Genomic DNA, 21,886 nt, shown 5'->3' with positions numbered 1-21,886 from the left:
TCTCCAGAGGCGTGAAGACGGGTTCAGGCTTCAGTGTTTGCAGGGGAAATTCTCCACGTTCTTTTCGTCTGTGAGACAGTATGAGAAGAGTCAGCAAGTGAAGATAAATCAGGATAAAACACTAAAACACAGTGTTCACTCAGCTCAGACCCATTGTGTTCAATTACACACCCAAAATCACACGACTTCCTCTACACTTCTCGCCAAATCTGTCAATGTTAAAACAGCTGAATCAATAGAGGGCTGTGTACATAACAATAAAAACCCAAAAGGCTTTTTTTTAAATACTGATGTGTTAAAGAGTGTCTGTATTTTTACTATTTAATTTAATTTCTGTTTTATACACACTGCAAAAAAAAAAAAAAAAATCTTATCAAGTGAAATTATATCATTTCAAGGTAATAACTAATAACTTAATATTTTTTTCTCTAATAAGATTTTTTTCTTACTAAGCATTGTATTAGGGTAAGATTGTTTTGCTTACTATAAGAATAATGAAGAATAATTGTAAAAAATATTCTTATAAGAATAGTTATTCTTATAACTAGTTAGTCTTATTTTTTTATAATTTGGGGACCACTTTAAAATAAGACTACCTTTATAAAGGGTTTATAAATGGTTTACAATTAGTTTATTAATGGTTAATAAACTAATAGTGAACCATTAAAAATCATTAATAATCAGTTATAACACACACATACAGTAGAAAAGGTAACAATATAGATGGCTGTTGGTTCACTATTTGGCAAACAACAGGTAATTGTTGCTCTTTCTACGTATGTATAAACCCTTTATGAAGGTAGTTGTATTTTAAAGTGGCACAGAAATTTGTACCTTATTTGAAGTATTTTGACTAAAAATAAAAACAAAAAGTCACAGATCAAGTTATTTAATTCTTGTGTCCAATTTAAGCTACAAAATCATTAATTTCTGCATGATTAAAACTTAATTAACTCATTAAAAAGAAAATTGAGATTACTAATATTAATACTAATACTAATTACTAATAAGAATATGCTTACCCTATATCTGCAGATTTTTTATTTTTTGTTTAATTTTTTTGCTTAATATAAACATATGTCTCAGTTTACATATATTTTGTCCAATTTTCGCTGATAGGTGTTTTTGCAGTGTATGCGATGTTTGAATCTCCACTGCTGTTTATTTTAACCCTTTAACATGAAAAAAGATGGCACCAGAACGTAATGTGGGAGGAAGATAAGCCAATGGATAAAAGTATTTTTTTTTTATACGTGTTGTTTTTTAATGCAATGCTCTGGGAAATGTTATTCTATATAGCCGTGAGTCTGAGCAATCACATATTATTAATTTGATACGTTGCCACAAGCGTCCTATTGTCTCCAGGAACAATCTTTCCTGGTAATGTCATTCTGTGAGGGCAGAAACCTCTTTTGACTGGATAATATGGTAATACCTCCAAATATCATATAAAATTACTGTAATTTTCATAGAGAAATTGGCTCTAGAGGACTGTGAGCCTTCTCTTCTTTTGTTTCATAAACAAAAACCTTCAGGAGACAATCCTCAGCTCTGAATAATACAATGTAATACAGTACAGGTCATGATTTAATGATGCTTCCTGAACATTGCTTGGAAAGAGACAAAGTAATGAAACGTGATGGAACAATTTGTGTTAATTTTTTTGTGTTTGGTTCATTTTGTTTTTTTTGTTTTTTTATACTATATTGTGCAAATGTTATATACACCTGTAAAAATGACCCTCAATGCTTTACTTTACATATTGATCATATTCCACATTTATAATCCAGAATTCAGGAAAGCAAGTCTGGACTAGTCTTGGTAGATTGAGATGGTAAAGATTAGATTACTAACGCATCTAAAAAATGTCAAAATCATTGAAATTAAATATTATATTGTTGATGATTATTATGGCTTACAGCCAATGAAAACCAAAATATCAGTGTCTTAGAAAATTAGAATATTATATAAGACCAATTGGTACTTCTGGCAGTGTGGGCAGTGTGCCAAGTCCTGCTGAAAAATGAAATCTGTATCTCCATAAAAGTTGTCAGCAGCAGAGGGAAGCTGTAAGATATGAAGTGCTGGAAGATTTTGTGGGAAAACAAAACTGCACTGACTTTAGACTTGATAATAAAACACAGTGGATCAACACCAGCAGATGACAGACATGACTCTCCAAACCATCACTGATCATCAGTAAATTTTACTTTTCTTTTAAAGTGGAGAGACACACAGTCCAAACTGCTTGAGGTCTAGTGTGAAGTTTCAATGATCAGTGACGGTTTGGACTTTTAATGATACGGATTTCATTTTCCAGCAGGATTTGGCACACTGCCCACACTGCCAAAAGTATCAATTGGTCTTTTATATAATATAATATTCTATTTTTCTGAGACACTGATTAAAATAGATCACTCTGTGTGCAATACATCTATATAATATAAATCTGTATATGAGTTTCACATTTTGAACTAATTTACTGAAATAAAGTAACTTTTCAATGATATTGTAATTTTTTGAGATGCACTAGAGTATGCACATCCCACCCCACAGGATATTTCAGGAAGAGAGATGTTTAAGAACTACCTGGAATCAGTATATCATTAACATTAATTGTTAGAAGGATGTTATGAATACTTAAACCTTAAACAAGACCAATTTATCCTGTAGTCATGGGAAATAACCAATGACACGGGAAAATGAAAGAGAGAAGACAGAAGGACCATTGATCAAAGACCTATTAAACAGGTGTGGTTAAAAATTGTCCACAGCAGGTTTTCCCGTCACGGCTCCTCTATTCCACTGTCAGGTGTTTTCCAAAAATTCATAGAGCAAAGATCACTGTACCCCTTAATCATCACCTACTCTAAAACTCAATATGTGTTCTTCTTCCTCCTCGTCACAGTCCGTCACTGTGTCTCCTCTCAGGGTCTGATTCTTTTATTTACACTCATCATTAAATCTCAGCTGACTCACCAGACGGCATTTATGTGCTTTCACAAGTGTCACTGACCCAGATCTGACACTCAGGACTTTTTATTGTCTACTGTCGTTAAAAAAAAAACACTAAACTCAAAGAGATTCATGAGTAACCTTATCAGTAGTTTTGTCTGCAGGAAGTTTCTGGCACTCCGTCAAGAGCTTTTCTATTTTTAACACAATAAAAAAGGTGCTTTGTCTAAATTCCCATTAAAAAAGAAGTTGCAGTGCCCTGTATTACTGACTGACAGGTAGGTTACTGAGACAGTGGGTGATTTCCACAGATAACCTGAAATAAGAGCCGATGCATGTGACCCTTCTCTGCTTTAATATCATAAACAAATAAAAATAAATAAAATAAATAAAATAAAATAAAATAAAATAAAGAAAAACCACACACTCACATATACTGTACATTGTGATTCATTTACAGTAAATCCAAAATTCTATGTGCAAATATTGGAAAAAGCCAACCCGACTTTTAACTCAACAATAAACAGAATACAGAATAAAATAACATTGTATTTCCCGTAAATTAGCTGGTCAGTTTCCTCTGCTGAGGAGTGCAGAAGCGCTGTACTGTTAAGATTCCAATGCGCCAAAGTCAAAGCTCACCTGCCTCTTTTGGGAATTAAAGGCAAGTGACGTGCTGATTGGTTCATTTCACGTTACGCCCAAAATTAACCACACCCCATGATTAATTAAAATTATTACTACATGTCTTTTGCATACTTTTCCTGTCATTATGATAGCAAAGACACATTTAAATGCCGTAAATCAAGCTGACGTTTCGCCAATAGCTCACTAAAATAGGAAGGACCCTGTATCTCCAAAATAGGTACTTTTAATGTGAGACGATGTGAAAATATTTTATTCATTTTTAAGCATTTTTTATTGGTCCATTCATCACAAAACCATCACAAAGAATGAAGAGCATCTGCCAGATTTATACAATGTCAAAAACAATTTAAATGTTAAAGTTTTAGATCTTTACAACAATGGCATAAATCTGTAGTGCATTACATTTAGTATGTTTAAATATGAAGCTGGTTTTATAAACATTACACATGCTTTTCTGGCCAAGCTGAGAGACACAGAACCAGCAGAAAGAGACTGATGTGATGTTACAGGTAAAATTACAGGATTTTACACCAGAGTAAACTAGTGTAGTAATCAGAGTGGCAATAGCAGCAATGCTGTTCTCCCTGTTATAAGTCAACATGAATTTTAAATCGTTAATTTTAGAAGAAATGATACATAAAAGGGCTTTGGGATAGATATTTATAATAGCAATATATTGAAGTATTGCATAAGTTTTAAACATAATTAATATTTTTCATATATTTAAGATCAAAACTTTATTGACCTAAAGTAGTGGTTTAAATTTGGTTAATTTATATGGGCACAAATGTTGGCATTTTGATGCTGTAATCATATTGAATTTTATATTATGATTAGAAAGTAATTTCTAAAAATATGCACGCTGTTTACTGAAGATAATATGATTAATATGGAAAATTATTTCCTTCTCACAGGATTCGGGAATGATTTTAACCAAAGATATGTTTAAAATTCTGATCATATTCAGTGTTATATAAAACCTTCCTCTCACATGATGAGATAAGCTAGTCTAAAAATGACCTGCAGACTAAAATGCCTATTAAAACGTATTTTTTTGCCGGGTTTGTTTCCCGGCAGCTTGAGATAAGAACCCCTAGGAGATAACGGAAGTGATAGCTCCGCTCTAACGCTCCACCTGCAGCCATCTTCTGATACCAAAAATAATTTTCTCATGATAGACAACCTGCTAATCAGTATTAAGTATAAAAATAAAGTTTATTTATGCAATATTTTAGATAAGCTGTCAATTACTAATCTGTTAACTAAACTATCTAAACAAGCTTGTATAGGTATTGTACACTTATATTAAGCCTATTTCTGCATTAATGAATGAAATCATCAATTATTATTAATATAACATACTGCACACTGATATGCCAAAAGTCAAGGGATATCATCATGTACAGTAAATTCACCTTGCAGTGTCATCTGAGGGGATGGCTTGGGAACATGCACACCTGTATAAGCTGTGAGGTGTTGTCCTGTAAGTGATGTTGAACACAAAACTGGTCAGCATGCTCATGACAAGGCATATTGAATTGCTGAATTTTTGAATTTTTGAATTTCAATTAATAGTATGTGCTCAGTGTCCTCATGCTATTAGCATAGCCACCATTTAGCTATTTTTAATGTTTTTTGCTAATACTTTGCTAAAAACTCATTCCTGTTATTCAAAACATAACAGTAACAGGAATGAGTGCCAGTAACAGGAGTGATTTTTTTTTGCCATAGATATCAATTATTTGAACATGCAGTCAACCATTTCTTTAAAATAAAGACTTTCTTGAGTTTTGTAATCATCTTCAGCTTAGAAACCTAAAGATAAACCTAAAGTTAGGCTGCCTGAGTTTGATCAGTACATGTTTTAAATAGTTAAATATATGTATTATTAGATTCAGAGTTGAAAAAATATATATATAATAAGTTTAATTTGGAATTTTGAGTTACAGCAAGCAAATAGCACCCATTCAATGGAATGACCCATGAATGAAAATATACCAAAAGTACAGTATTTAGATTAAAATAATAAAATTATGAAACATAATAGAAATAATGAAACAAATGCTTATTTAAATTCCTTTTAGATGAATGTAAACTCATCCACATCCACACCTGTTCCAGTACAGAGAGTCCTCTTCATCATTCAGTGCGACGCCTAGCAGAGCAGACAGACGCGTATAATGTTAAACATAAACCATTTGAGCCGAGTCTCATTATCCTCCATCATTCCTGAAAGGTGAGCACTTTAATAACGGCTAATTACCTGATGAAAGGTTTGCTGAAGGGAAGGTAAATGGTGAACTGGTGTGAGAAGGAAATGCTGGAGTCCGTCCGCTGTGGAAAAGTCCCGCTGCAGGTTTATCAGAAAGAAATGTTCAGTCTGGATCCTTCTTCCTTGTTGAACCACAGATTAAATAAAATGTGGCATCTTTTGTGCTGTTTAATAAAGGCAATTAAATAACAATCGCAATTAAATACAATGAGCTGGAGCTAAAAATAACAGTGTTGAGGATTTGTGTGCAGAATATACAAGGAACCACTTATAAAAATAGACTTAAAAGTGCTTTTATGCATCTGTGGTTGGTAAACAGCCATTAACCCTCCTGTTATGTTGATTTATCAGAAACAGTAATGGTGTTCCGCATGTTTATTTATCCAAAAGATGCCTAAAACTACAAATATCCTTACAAGCAATGTGAATGTTTCATTACTAACTCTAATTATTACCATTACTAATTATTCTATCACTATTTAGTGCAGTGCTGTTCCTTACCTCTTAGAGGCAATGCTTCCATTTGGATAATAGTTCACTCGTTTTTATAATAAAATATGATGTTCAAACTTTTTTTCTGTTTTTAACCCTTTTAGACCTGAATTATGAATCTCCATTGATGAAACAAAAAATGTAAGAATGCTGTTTTCTGTCTGTAATGCACAGAAAAGAAGACTATATACTATAAAATCTAAACTATAAAATCTATATAGCAAATAAATCTTAAAACTTATAAAACTTATATATTTAATATATATTTTTTTACATTTCCATTGCATTGGAAGCCTGTGTGTAGTATTTTGGATTTGATATTGACCTTTTTATTTCATAAACCATCTCTAAACAGTAAAGAAAATATTAAAAGTGTTCTAAAGTGTTTTAAATCACATTAAATTATAAAAAAATAGCTGCTACTTTGCCTCAATGGCTCTAGTTCTACTGCTTCTTCGGGACCAAGTTACTGATTCATTGGTTTATAAACTTGCTCATTATCTGGTTCATGGTCTTTCACCGTCAAACTAGGGGTTTGATTTGTGTTTTTAGTAATCGTACAAGACATTTTTCTTAAAGATTTCTGGTTCTTTCTAAAAAATCTTAACTAATTTACCCAGTTGTATTTCTGTTAACTGACATTTCTTTATTACATTGCCAATTGTCCAACTTCTTATTGCATTTTCCTCCTTTATGAGCATCATGTGTTTTAATTTTTAGGGTGCTAGGTAGTTGCTTAGAGGAGCTAAGTCAAATTTTGAGTGGCAGTGAGAGAGTTAAAGTGAGAAAACCACTAAAACGTGTGAAAAAGCCATATTTCTAACCCTAATTTCTAAGCTAAAAAAGTAAAAGTTATCTAAAAGCTTAATTCTCCAGGTGCTCAAACTTTCGTATAGTTTTCCTTTTGTTGTTTTTTTCACTCTAGGATTTTACAAATACAAAATTAATACACTAATCTTGCTTAAAATGTGAAAAAGAATGTTTATTCTTCAATTCTATGCACTTTCTTAAGCTCAGTTTATCCACTACTACACAATTATGTTGACCACAGATGCCCAAACGTTTGCATGCCACTGTATAAAGGTGGGCAGAAACAGGTAGATAAAGAATGTTGCGATTTACCTCAGTATCTTTATCATTCTCCATCTAATCTCTATTTAATGAACATGTGCCGCATGTAACTAACAGCGTATTAAATGTTTGCAGCTCATTTTATTCTCATTAAACAGTCCAACAAATGACTTATCTGACATTCAGAGCCTTATCAAAACCAAACCCAGCGCACGGGTCAAACGGGAAGAGATGCAAGGGGATGCCACACGTTACAAATATACCTATAAATGCCAATAAATTCATCCTAATTAATCTCATGTTCAGAGTGATATATCAGTTTTGATTTTTTAGCCACATGTAAGATTTAAACTCTACTCTACTCTGTGATTTGACTGTAAAAGTACAGAGAAATAAAACTGAAGTGAAAGTAAAATATACTATTCAAATTCAAAGTAAAAAAACTCAAGTAAAAGTGAAAGTGTCAAAACAAAACTAAGATAGAGATAAAACTTTACTCACCATAAAAGAAAGAATAATGTAACAGTAGCAATAAAATAGGCACACATAAACACATATATATACAAGAAAAAAAAACTCTGGAATATAATCAAGAGGAAGATGGATGATCACAAACCATCAAACCCCCAAACTGAACTGCTTGAATTTTTGCACCAGGAGTAAAGCAGCATAAAGTTATCCAAAAGCAGTGTGTAAGACTGGTGGAGGTGGAGAACATGATGCCAAGATGCATGAAAAGAACTGTGATTAAAAACCAACCAGGATTATTCCACCAAATATTGATTATTTCTGAACTCTTAAAACTTTATGAATATGAACTTGTTGTTTTCTTTGCATTATTTGAGGTCTGAAAGCTCTGCATCTTTTTTGTTATTTCAGTCATTTCTCATTTTCTGTAAATAAATGCTCTAAATGAGAATATGTTTATTTGGAATTTGGGAGAAATGTTGTCTGTAGTTTATAGAATAAAACAACAATGTTCATTTTACTCAAACATAAACCTATAAATAGCAAAATCAGAGAAACTGAACTATGACTCTAGGTATGTGACACACCTGTATTTTTAATCCCAATTTAATGACCATGAATCGATTGCAATTAATGCATCATATGTTGACTCTACACCTCTATCTCATGAAGCCATGAAACAGATAACATCACACATAACGCATGCACAAGCAAACAGAACCAGTACCAAAATGGACTGTCCAATCTTATCCACAGAGGCGTGTCCACAGGCTTTCATTCCAACCGAGCGGGAGCACACATCATATCATTAATTCAGCGTTTGACTGTCAACTGACCAAACAAGTGGAATCAGGATTGATCAGGATTGATCAGGTTTGAGTCGGCTTGGTTGGAAACAAAAACTGCAGCAGTAAAATAAGGCTGGAACGGAGAGGCTAACAGCGCGAGGAGACGCCGAGGTCCTTCAGCTCTTACGTAAATTCACCGACTTTCTAAAAGACATCAGGAAATCCATCAATCAAATCCACAACAGAAATCTGACAAGCTATTATTCAGTTGCACACAGTCTAATCTCCACAGGATAGCATTAACAATCGAATGGGACACCATGCAACAGCTGGACATGAGCCAAAGGTCAACTTAACCAATAGTATAGAACATTCCAGAATAACATAGAATATCTTTTGGGTTTAAGCCCTGGAACAAGTTGTGCAACGTCAGGACTTTTACAGAACTGCTTCATCACGCCCCCAACCCAAATTCAACTGCCAGTTCTGGGGATTGACTTCCAGGCCAAAGCTACAGGTGTTGGACAATGGAACTGAAACACCTGTCATCATTTTAGTGTGGGATTTTAGGTTTCATGGCTAAATTGGAGCAGCCTGGTGTTCAATCTTCATTAATTGCACATTGCACCAGTAAGAGCTGTAAGAGTGTGCAGGTTCAATTAGCAGGGTAAGAGCACAGTTCTGCTCTAAATATTACAATGTACACAACATTATGGGAGACGTACCCGAGTTCAAAAGAGGACAAATTGTTGGTGCACGTCTTGCTGGAGCATCTGTGACCAAGACAGCAAGTCTTTGTGATGCATCAAGAGCCACAGTATCCAGGATAATGTCAGCATACCACCAAGAAGAACCAACCACATCCAACAGGATTAACTGTGGATGCTGTAAGAGGAAGCTGTCTGAAAGGGATGTTTGGGTGCTAACCCGGATTGTATTTAAAAAACATAACATGTTCACAGTGTGAACTAACAGGTGAGTATCAGTTTCCTCTTCTGAGAAGTGCAAAAGCGCTGTGCGGTTAAAATAGCAACCTGCCAAAGTTGGGGGAGCTCACCTGATTCTTAAAGGGAATGATGAGCGAGTGACACTCTTTCCAAAGATATTAGATGGAGCACCATCATTCCAGAGAACACAGAGGGCTTAATACCTCTCTATTTCACACCTGGAATTAGGCGTGGCATTTTTACAGGTAATACTAACCTACGGGGACTTCAGGGACTAGAGAATCATTGCATCATCAATGGGTGCAACTCAAAGTATCTGTCCACAAACATTAGGACATAGTGTTCTTTATTTTGCACAGTTTATCAGTTTGTACAGTGATGGCTAAAATGATCCTAGATCAATACTCTACCTGTTCTGCACACGCTATCTTTATCTTCAGTAACCTTATTGAGTATCGTATTGAGTCATCTTCTCCACAAAGGCCTTGCAGTGGTTGCAGCAGGTTTTACTTCCAGTCAAGTAGGAGAAATCCTGATTACACTTCATTAATCAGTTAGTCTCTGACAGTCTTTTAAATGTTAGTTAGTTATATGTAGTCATATATAGGTTAGATCTTGCGTGGTTGGATTGAGAAACGGCAGAAAATCCTCAAGTCTTTGTGAAAGAGATAATGACCCCTGACCTACGTTCACCATGTGAACACTTTAGCTCTGTTTGTTGGAAATTCCCTGAGAACAGGGGGGAAAAAAACTACAAAGACCATAATTCTTTGCAGCAGGATAAGGTGGGGCTTAGAGTTGTGGACCAGACTAAGATCATCTCTTCTTATGGGTCTTAGTGCGATTACTATTTTCATGTCTGCAGATAAACGAACCACACCAAGGATGAAAATTAACCAGACTAAAAAGTGATGGTATGAAAATACCCTTTAGAAATAACTTAGTAATCCTTGGAGTGTAAAAAAAATCATATACAATAAAAACTATGTGACTTTAATTTGGTCTATAAATCTCCAAAAGGATGGAGGATGTTTTCTACATCATAAAATAATTCTATTTCTTAGCTAAAATTACAGCACTTCAGATTATATTAGTGTAGGAATGGGGAACTGAAGGCTGAGTCTGGTGGTTTCACTGCTCTGGCACATCTCCTGAACCTGGCCATTAACAGAAACTGAATTATTGGTTGAATTATGTTTACTTGAGCAGGAAAAGCACAAAATGTGCAGAAATACGAACCATGGTTTAGAAAATGAGATAACGATGGTAGAATACATTTCCAGAGAAAGGACTGCATACATTCATAGGTGTTTTAGAATGTATTGAGACCTTTTTACCTTTTATGCAATGCACTCACTCAGTGAAAAGCATCCGGAAATCAATCAATCAAATCTGTAACAGAAAGGTGCTTGGCTATTTCATAAGAATTCTTCACAACAGCGCACACACAGCTTATATGATCTCTATAGATTAGCACTGCAAACTGAACTGCACGCTCTGAACCAGCTGCTCACGAGGTTAAGGTCACTAGGCTGTGGGTCAGAACATCTGAAATCGTGGTAGTGTTTAATAATGGATTTACTAGTGTCAATTAATAACTGGTTGAGATAGTACTTCACGATTTGAAAATGTTATTACTGTCATAGGTACTGTTATTTTTTTTACCTGTATTGTAAAGTTTAAATGCAACCAAATCCTCACAGAAATCTTCCTACATCTATTTTTATCAACATATTGATTTTTGCAGCATTGCAAACTTGCTATTACTACCATTAATTCAGAGGAAACATTGGAAAAGCACATAGTATTTACACATTTTTAATATGAGTATGATTTTACCTGGAAATACACTAATACAAAGTAAGAAGTGCAGGTATTGATTTCATTTCAAGCACTACATTTTAGCAAGTGCAAGAACTATAGGACAATCAGTTCCTAGAAAGTGCCAGAACCATAGGACCTGCAGTTCCTACAAAGTGCTAGACCCATAGGACAAACAGTTTCTAGAAAGTGCTAGAACCACAGGACATGCAGCTCCTAGAAAGTATAAGAACCATAGGACAATGGTTTCTATAAAGTCCTAGAACCATAGGACAAGCAGTTCCTAGAAAGTGCTAGAATGATAGGACAAGCGGTTCCTAGAAAGTCCTAGAACCATAGGACAATCAGTTCATATAAATGGCTAAAACCATAGGAAAAGCAGTTCCTAGAAATTGCAAGAACCATAGGACAACGGTTACTAGAAAGTCCTAGAACCATAGGACAACGGTTACTAGAAAGTCCTAGAACCATAGGACACTAAGTTTCTAGAAAGTGCTGGAACCATAGGACAAGCAGTTCCTAGAAAGTGTTATAAACTAGTGGCTCTTATTCTGTTAACTTGCGGTTTCTAATGCTGTTAAACGAACTGTTAAATGAACTTATCCTGTGCAACAGAGGGAACTCTTTTTATCTTTTTTTTCTGGATGGTCCTGATGAGTGCCAGTTTAATCATTATGTTTTTGATGGTCTTTGCTAGTGCATTTGAGGATATAATAGCGAGAAATAATAATGTAATATTGCCTAAAATATTAAAGGAATTAATTAGCTTTTGGAAATCAATCAATCTTTAGCTTGCTGAGCTAATCTGAAAGCAATAGAAATTCCGACCAGGGTGTCGAAACGCTCGCATGCCACTCTACGTTCATTGGAATGTATTGCTAGCTTGTCATGCATGAAGATAAATAGATTTGTATCAGTGTTTCAGCATAATTACTTTTATTAGGTTGAGTAATAACGGCTAAAAAATGATCTTAGATCAAGACTCTGCCTGTGTGACACGCCTCGATATCTTTATCTTCATATCAATGTAATAAATATGTGCTGCGTGCAAATAATGCATGAACTGTTTGCAGTATATTTCTTTTCTCATTAGGCGATTAAAGCGATGACTTCTCACACACGCGATGATGCACAGACCGGCCGCTAATCCACAGCAGGAATGCGAGCTGTTTACATGAGAACCGAACAGAGCTGCGTTTCATTACTCACGCACAGTGTGTACGATGTCCATGCAGCAGCGTAGCGTGCATGAGCGCAAGAAAAGCATATCTGCACATTTAATCTAGCATTTCTGATTATGACAATAAGAAATATTTACCTCACCCTTAGAGCAAACCTTTTCATTTTAATATGTCATATAAAATCGCTTATCATATCACTCAGGTCATCATTAGATACTTTACAGGACTTTTATTTTCATTTATGGTTAATTATGTAAAGGGACCCTGCTTTGGGCCTTACATAAGATATATTTGTGATCAGTGTTATATAATGCATATATCAGTAGTAGTGTGTAGCATTTCATATTGATAATATTAATATATATAAAATTGTATTAATAACAGATTCAAAATCATTGTATTGCTACACTGACATGCATCCTAACATTGCCACCCTGGGCTTGGTGTGCTGGTAACATCACTATGTAACTTAAGAATAATATTTGTGTAAATTATTATGTAAAATTCTTTTCCTACAACAGACAATACGTTTCTCTCACTTTTTTTGTTTGTTCTGTATCTCCCAAGAGTAAAGAAACACATAAGAAAAAAGGATAAGTGGATGGGCTAAAATGTAAAGCTATAAAATAAAGATATAAATAATTTAAATAATAAAATGTATAAAATAAAAATTTAATTAAAGGATAAAATAAATTAAATAAAAAATGTAAAAGGCCAAAAGTAAAAAAGGAAAGCAATAAATAAAATGACAAAATGAATAAAATAAATGAAATAATTTAAAAAGCGAAAAGATAAAACTTTTAAATAAAAGATAAAAAATTCAACTGAAACAGGTACAGACTGTCTAAAGGTGGTTTTAAATTATTTAAAAATCATCATAATATCCTCATAATAATAGTAATCATAATAAGGATATGATTAAAAAAGAAATATGTTAAGCATGTTAATAGATATAAGAAATATAAAAGTAACATATTTGCTTAAGAAAAAGATAAATCTCCTGTGTGAAAGTTTCAGTGCACGTCTAATCCGTGTATTACGGTAGCAGCGTGCACAGCAGGGCTGGGGGTGAAGCTGCTCGCGCTTCTTGTGCAACAGTTTGTTTTTACAGCCGAATAAACATAATTTAACACAGTCTGATCAACAAATATACAGCAGAAAGACATCCACCTATCTGTAGAACAGTGTAACGCTCTGGAAATGCATAACTTTCGCTTATTAAAATAAAAATAAAATGCATCTGTTTTCAGGTAAAATCTACTATATTTTAAACACGGGGTTATGTAAAGAGCACAAGTGGAATTTTATTAACGAAGAAAATCAAGATTCTTTCACATGAAAAAAAGATGCCATTAAAAATAACTTCTATAAGGAAATAGGGTTTGAATCTTGGGTTGAACATCAAGGTTTTGACATTTATCCAAACAGCTGACACACTGTCACAGATGATGAGATGAGAATGGGGAAACACTGTTCCTGATGAACAGAGCATAACTCACTGGATAAGAGGAAATGAATGAAAGGAGTTTTAACACATTACAAAAATATCTTTTACCAGTTTCTGAAAAGACAACAGACATTCTTCTCTCTTTCCATCCTGAAATCACGTCATCCTTCAGCATTCTCCAGAACAGCGCGAGGAACATGAGTACAGGAGCATCACTGCGCAATAATGGAATACAAGATACAGAGTAGAAAAGAAACAAAATACAAACAATAAAATACTCAATACTGGAGATAATTTAACACTATGTTATTAAGAGTTATTAAATTACCACTAAACTTACTCTGCATCTGATAGATGGATGGATAGATACTTTATTTATCCTGAAGGAAATTTAGGCATCCAGCAGCAACAACACAATACAATAAGAAACATATTTAAACATAAATTAAAACTAAGAAGAATAGAAAATATATAAGGCTATAAAAAAATTACCATACAAGGTAAAGATCTATCTGTAAACGGAGCAGTGCAGTAGATGTTGCTAATGGTCATTAAATAATGAAATAATTAACAGAGCAAATGCAATGTGCAATGACATTGATTATGAAAGTAACTGATGTGACATAGAAATATAAATATAAATATGCATCCGTAACAAATATAGTTCTAAAAAGAGAATGTGTTTAGTAAATCAGATTAATTATTAAATAATTATATAATTAAATAATTATTTAAATAATTATTTGGCTTAAAAAAAATTTTGCTTGTTTTTTTTTACTGTATCAATTCCAGTTTTCTTTACATTTTGTTATTATTTCTTGAAAAACAACCAATGGAAATGCTAAAGAAATATCTTTAAATTAACTTTACATTAACCGTTACTTTAAATTAACAGTTTAAATTCAGAAGATTTGATAGTTTGATTCCTTTGTAAAGTTTTATTCAGACGGCAATAACATGCCAACAAATAAATAACTCAAATAAAAAAATGAATATCTTTTAAAAAAAGCATGATGGACTCCGAGTGGTCCAGCATGCTAAGGTGCTGCCACTATAATCAGGAGATTGCTGGTTCAAATCCCAGTCATGCAGCTTGCCATCAGCTGCCGGATCCCCGAGAGAGCACAATTGTCCTTGCTCTCTCTGGGTGGGTAAAGTAGATGGCGCTCTCTCTTTCCCCTCTTCACTCTTAGGGTGATGTGGATCAGCACAAGGCTGCGTCTGTGAGCTGATGTATCAGAACCGAGTCGCTGCGCTTTTAACAGTACTCATGCCAATTGTGCTGAACCTTAATCTTAACCTTAGTCAATACATTTTTCCATTGTACATACTCCTTATATTCCCACATTCCCACATTTTTTTTCAAAAGGCAGTCAAGTCAGTTTTGTCGTCCTTTCTGTTAAAAACAGGAAATTCTCTAAACAACTTTAATAATGAATCCACCTTTTTCTCTACTTTTAACTTTTTAAGGTTTTTTTTTTATGAGGACAGTAGCTGCTAACATTATACCAATACCATTTATCAACATAAAAACGAATTATTTTAAACTCAAACCACATTTAGCCTTAAGAATAATCTTAATTATTGAGTTTCTTTAGTGGTTTCTGATCATGTTTTATTCTGTTTCAGCATCAGGAACCATGTAATCACACAGACTAGTGGAAATGAATTTCCCTGCATATATTTTAGCTGCTCTACATTCTACATTACGCTCCATTAACTTAAACAAACATCAACATGAGTCAGTCTAGATGTTCCATTTTTTTTAATATTATCATTGCACAACAATACTCTAAATACACACACAGACGTATGTGTCATCACCTCATTCATCAAAATACAGGCAAGTCACTTCCGCTGTGCTTCCTGTTGAAAAGGGGAGATTTCTAAGCATTTCTTTCATAAACATGCAGCATTTTTGTCACTGTTCTTCCTGATATAACACAACTATATCTGGAGGATTTCCATTTATGGTTTTGTGTTTTATAACAGCTGTTACTGAAATTTCAAGTCATTTCTTTTAAAAGAAAATATTTTAAAAAAACCTGAAGTAAATCTGAAACTGTCAAATAAAAATCTCTTTCTTTTAAAATCAATTTTAAAATTAATATTTTATTGAATAAACAACAGTTCATGTCCTCCAAACCTTTCGTTTCATTACGGTTGTCTAGTTTTTAATGTCTATTTTTAAATTAAGGGATTTGGGTTTGATTCCTGTTACTGATCTGAAATTATTAAGTGTATTAAGAGTAAGAATCTCTAAAGCTCTTAAAGTTTTCAGATTGTAAATAACTTATTTTACTGCGGAGAAAAAAGGGTTTTGTATCACCTACACCTGCAGCCCGTATACAGCCTGTATAAAATGAGTGATGTTGAAATGTGGGAATATCAGGAGTATATTTGCGCAATGGAAAAATGTATAAAAAATGTTTTTTTACTTATTTTTTACATTTTATTCCCATCTAAATAAAACTTTTCAAGAGGATCAAAGCAAAATCTTCTTAACTTAAACTGTAAGTTAAATTAAAGATATTTCTTTAGCATTTCCATTGGTTGTTTATCAAGACATAATAACAACATGTAAAGAAAAGATTATATATTAAGGGACTTAAGAAAGAATTATGTAAAATCTGGTCAGATTTATTCCAGCATCAATTTATTCCCACTTTTCCTGCATCTTGTCTCATTGTTGATCACATTTGATGTCAGTAACAAATCACTTTAATCTGCCGCAGTTTTCAACAAATTTTATGCTTGTTTTATATCAAGAGTTAGTTTCACTTTGATCCTTTTAGCAATTTTTATTTTATTCGTACCGCTCACTTTTTCATCATTTTGCTGCTCATATTCCAATATGTAAAGATGCACTGCTGTTATAAAGTACTGAATAAGATATTGTTTTTCATAAAATTGTAAAATGTTACATTTTTTTAACATCTATGTGTTTTATTGTGAAAAAAACGAGGGTGTATGAGATTTACAGATCTGTTTTTATGTATAGATATATCTACATTTTACATAATGTTCCAAATTATTGGGAAATGGGGTCGTATAAACATTTCCCAATACATGCACTGAATTGCTGAATGATTATTAATGTAATGTTTTTTTAAAAATAAAATGCATCTGTTTTTAGGTTAAATCCACAATATTTTAAACATTAGGTTTTGTAAAGACCACAATTGGAAGTTTTATTACAGAAGAAAATCAAGATGCTTCAAATGAAAAAAATATGTCTTGTAAAACAACTTCTAGGGAAATAGATTGAATTATGTATGATTATTAAAATGTGATGTTACATAAAGGAACATCAAGGTTTTGACATTTATCCAAACAGCTGACACACTGTCACAGATGATGAGATGAGAATGGGGAAACACTGTTCCTGATGAACAGAGCATAACTCACTGGATAAGAGGAAATGGATGAAAGGAGTTTTAACACATTACAAAAATAACTTTTACCAGTTTCTGAAAAGACAACAGACATTCTTCTCTCTTTCCATCCTGAAATCACGTCATCCTTCAGCATTCTCCAGAACAGCGCGAGGAACATGAGCACAGGAGCATCACTGCGCAATAATGGAATATAAAATATAGATTCTTTATTATTGACACACTAATTCATCAGGTATCATCAGGAAAAGAAGATGTTTAACTGATGAATCTGCAACATGAATATGTGGCCTGGAATAAAATAACAATGAACAAACACACAGTTAAACATGTTTAACAAGACTTTAAACAATAGAGCGACACAGAGAGCAGACGTCATTCAGAAATGTATCCTATCCTGTTATTATTAAAATATTTGTTTTCAGATTCCAGCTTCTAAATTAAAGTTAAAATTAAAACAAAAAGTTAATGCTGAATATTTAAACACTATTAAAAGTTTTGTTTTTAATCATATATATTTGTATTTGTATATATATATGTATATATGCGGTGTCTAAAAACGGACAGAATCTTATCAGATAGCTAAAATGCTAATAGCCACAGCAGCATTTTTAAAATGTTATAGCTAGCATCAGCTTTAAGTGCCAGAAAACATTTTAACAATTTAATCACACAAACTAGTGGAACTACAAGTCTACTAAGTGTAGGTTAATTAGCTAGATTTGGAGAAAAGTGGGGAAAAATTAAAAACAAAAATGTCCTAAATTTTGCTTTCCTCTTTTTTTTTTTTGCATTTTTGCATACTTTGATGACTCCAGTTTTTCTTTACATTGTGTTTAAAACTATTGTGTTGTTTTAGTAAACTGAAAAACAGAAATGCTAAATAAATATCTTTACATTACCCCCAGTTTAAATTGTATAAGAAAGTTTAGTTTTCTTATAACAATATAAAATCAATTTTAATTTAATTCTAAAATCTTATCTTATTTTAACAGTTTTTTTTCCATCTACAGTGAGACTGATGGCACAACAAAATCATTAAAAATGATTACTGTGGGGTGTCGAGTGGTCCAGCGGTCTAAAGCGCTGCCACTGTGAGCGGGAGGTCGCAGGTTCGAACAGCTTTACCATCAAGCTGCTGGCGTTAGAGGGAGCAAAATTGGCCCTGCTCCCTCCGGGTGGGTAGATGGCGCTCTCTCCCCACATCACTCCTAAGGTGATGACTGCAGCACAGGGCGTCTGTGAGCTGATGTACCGGAGCCGAGCCGCTGTGCTTTTCTCCGAGCGTTAGCGCTGTGATGCTACTCGGTAATGCTACAGCATCAGCAGCAGCTCGAAAAGAAGCGGTGGCTGGCTTCACATGTATCAGAGGAGGCATGTGCTAGTCTTCACCCTCCTGGTGTGTTGGGGCATCACTAGTGGTAGGGGGAGTCCTAATGAGTGGGTTGGGTAATTGGCTGTATAAATTGGGGAGAAAATGGGAAAAAAAAAAAAAAAATCAGTCTAATTAAAAAAAAAAAAAAAATTTAAAAAAAATGATTACTGTAATTTTTTGTTGTTTTTTTTTTTGTTATATGCTGATGAATGATTGGAATGGTGTGGAAGAATGCTAAATAAAAAGTAGATTTTCTGCACATTAATCAGACAAAGTTTTTTTTTTTTTTTTTTTTTTATTCATTCTCTTTACACCAAAAGTAGATATACATGTTATTTGGGTCCAATTTTTGTTTCTTTAGGTTTGGAACTATATGGCTGATATTCATACAGAAATCTATGATAAAAACTTGCTAAAAGCCTACATAAATCCTCCAGTTATCATTATATTAACTGTATATTTTAAACTCAAACCACATTAAGTTCTCAAATAGATTATTTCTAGAAATGGGGATTCTGAGAGTGTATTACTGTATATACTGCATCTAAAAATGAACAAGATCACATCACACAGCTAAAAACAGCATTAGCATTAATAGCATTCTGAAATATTTATAGCTAATAGTAGGCCTGTAATCAGCAGACACTATGAAATCACATAAACTAGTGGAAATACATTTATTTTAAGCGTTAGCTACTTTAGTACTGCAGCAGCTCTTTTAGGTTTTAATCAGCTGTATTTCTTTGCATATACAGAGCCATGAAAATAGTTTTTGCCCACTTACAGATTTATTTTGTTTTTGCTTTATTTTTTGTCAGTTTTTTTCTCATTTTCTCCCAATTCATCAGGCCAATGTTAAAGAGGTTAAAGAGGAAGTGCAAAAATAGAAAAGATTAGAAAAAGTAATTGTCATTTCTTTTTTTGCTAATTATGTTATTATGTATATAGGTTCTTGACTAGGATATAACACTGTTATAAAAGAACTAATAAACATCAACGCTACAATATTATTATTATTCACTTTATAAATAAATAAATAGCAATACTGATAATAAATCCCTTATAAACAAAAAGTCGTACACTCATAGCTGTTTTGCTGTTTGCTTCAAACATATAACAGACATATATTTTGGTCTAGTTTAAGCTCCTGAAGGGCTGGATATTTTTGTTGGACCTGGCAACCCTGTTTCCGAGTTGCATCGCAGCGCATTTGGAGGAAAGCGCAGTGCAGGAAAGCGACTCGGTTCTGATACATCAGCTCACAGACGCAGCCTTGTGCTGATCCACATCACCCTATGAGTGATGAGTGATGGGAAAGAGCGCCATGTACTGTATCCACTTTGAGAGGCAAGCTGCATGATCGGGATTCAAACCAGCAACCCCCAATGATAGTGGCAGTGCAGAGCCCCTTTTATTCTGTTATTTTTTATAACTTTTGTCCTCTCCATTTCTGGCTGTGTAGGGCTTCTGGTTATTTATTATTTTTGGTATAATTGTTTTCTTGTTTATTTATATGTTGTTTATAATAATTATAATTTTTTAAGAGCCCTGCACAATAATTTCAATGTGTCTGCACTGTGGTTTTGCACACAAAGAGCAAATAAAGAAACCTTGGCCTTAACCTTATTGGTATTTATGCCTTATTTCCCAAGAATCCGTGCCTTTTTATGAGTCAATTTCATTTTTTCATTGCACAAACACACTATACTCCTGATATTCACACATATTCTCACATTTCAACATCACTTATTTGTGAAAATGTACTAGCGGTCACCTCCACCATTCGTCCTTTTGTAAAAGGGAATTTCTAAGCATTGCATTAAGAATTAATCATTTATTACACAAGCAAAACATGATCAGCTTCCTTCTCTCCTCCACTGACTCCTACTGCTTCCCTCACCATTAAACTTCATACCACCATTAAACACATCATCCTTCACACTAAATTCTCACGACCTTTATTTCTGCAGCGTCTGGAGGAGAGACAGATGCGTTCCTGGGAAAATAATGATTCTCATGTGTCATAAAAAAAAATAAAATAAATTAAGGTCATGCTGCTTCACGAACTCAGGGAGTCATTAGGTCTTAGGATCTGTGTGACCTGCAGCTGAACTTTGCTATTAAGGAAGAGTTCAAATAAACTGACCTTCTGTATGAGTTTACAGATTTAAAATAAGACATGAAGCTTTTTCTGTTCCTGGAAACTGAACAGCATTGTGATCCTACGCTTCTTTCTGGGTACAGTTATTTTTGCAACTATTTGTTTAATGATGACTTAGAGTCAATCTAATATCTAACTTTTTTCATTGCAAACAATACTCGTGATATTCAGCTTCTCGAGAAGTCAGTAAAATCATTTCCTTCCTCATTTCTGATGAAGAAGTATCTTTCTAATCATTGCTTTACAGATTAATCATGCATAACGCATGCAATATTTTATCATTCACTTCTTTGTAAAATATCTTTAAAAATAAAAAGGACACTTTTAGATATTAGATTAGGTCATAGAATCATGTGCAGCATGTCAGAGGCAGATGATTAAAACATGGTCAGAATTACGATAGCTTTAGACACCCCGGTTTATGATGATTTCTCTTAAAACAACCATAAAATAATGCTTAAGGATTTTATTTCTGCAACACAGTTACTTTTAAGAGCAATTTTAAAGTGAAAAAATTAAAAAATTCACTTAAAGAGGCACTAAACACCATGATTTTAGCTGACTCCATCCTCAGCTCAAAAACAGGAGGGGTAATTTGGAAGGGTTTCTGGGTGATGTATGGGTTTAGGGGCGCGGCAGGAGGGAAAGCTGATTGGCTGTTCTAATTGGCTGTGCCTCTGATAGTGGTGAGACGCAGATGGTTGGATGTCGTCAACAGGGGGTTATTATTGTTTGATTGATCTGCATCATTGTGCATATTGTACACGGATAAGTCATCCTCACCTATAGCGCAATTAAATATGAGAGGGCGCTGCAGAGGCAGAAATGAGCGCGATAAAACGTTTTATAAAGTTTAGGGGAATTA

The 21,886-nt window shown here is 33.7% G+C and overlaps 1 long non-coding RNA gene across 1 annotated transcript in view; it reads left to right on the top strand.

The window, feature by feature from the left end:
- LOC125804806 (uncharacterized) overlaps positions 1 to 21,886 on the top strand; it is a 296,742-nt gene that overhangs the window by 13,043 nt on the left and 261,813 nt on the right. The gene's annotated exons all lie outside the window — the stretch shown is intronic.

The sequence above is a fragment of the Astyanax mexicanus genome, chromosome 10 (assembly GCF_023375975.1).
Source record: "Astyanax mexicanus isolate ESR-SI-001 chromosome 10, AstMex3_surface, whole genome shotgun sequence".
Taxonomy (NCBI): Eukaryota; Metazoa; Chordata; class Actinopteri; order Characiformes; family Acestrorhamphidae; genus Astyanax; species Astyanax mexicanus.
Note: the sequence above shows the minus strand (reverse complement) of the source record. Positions and strands in the feature narration are given on the sequence as shown.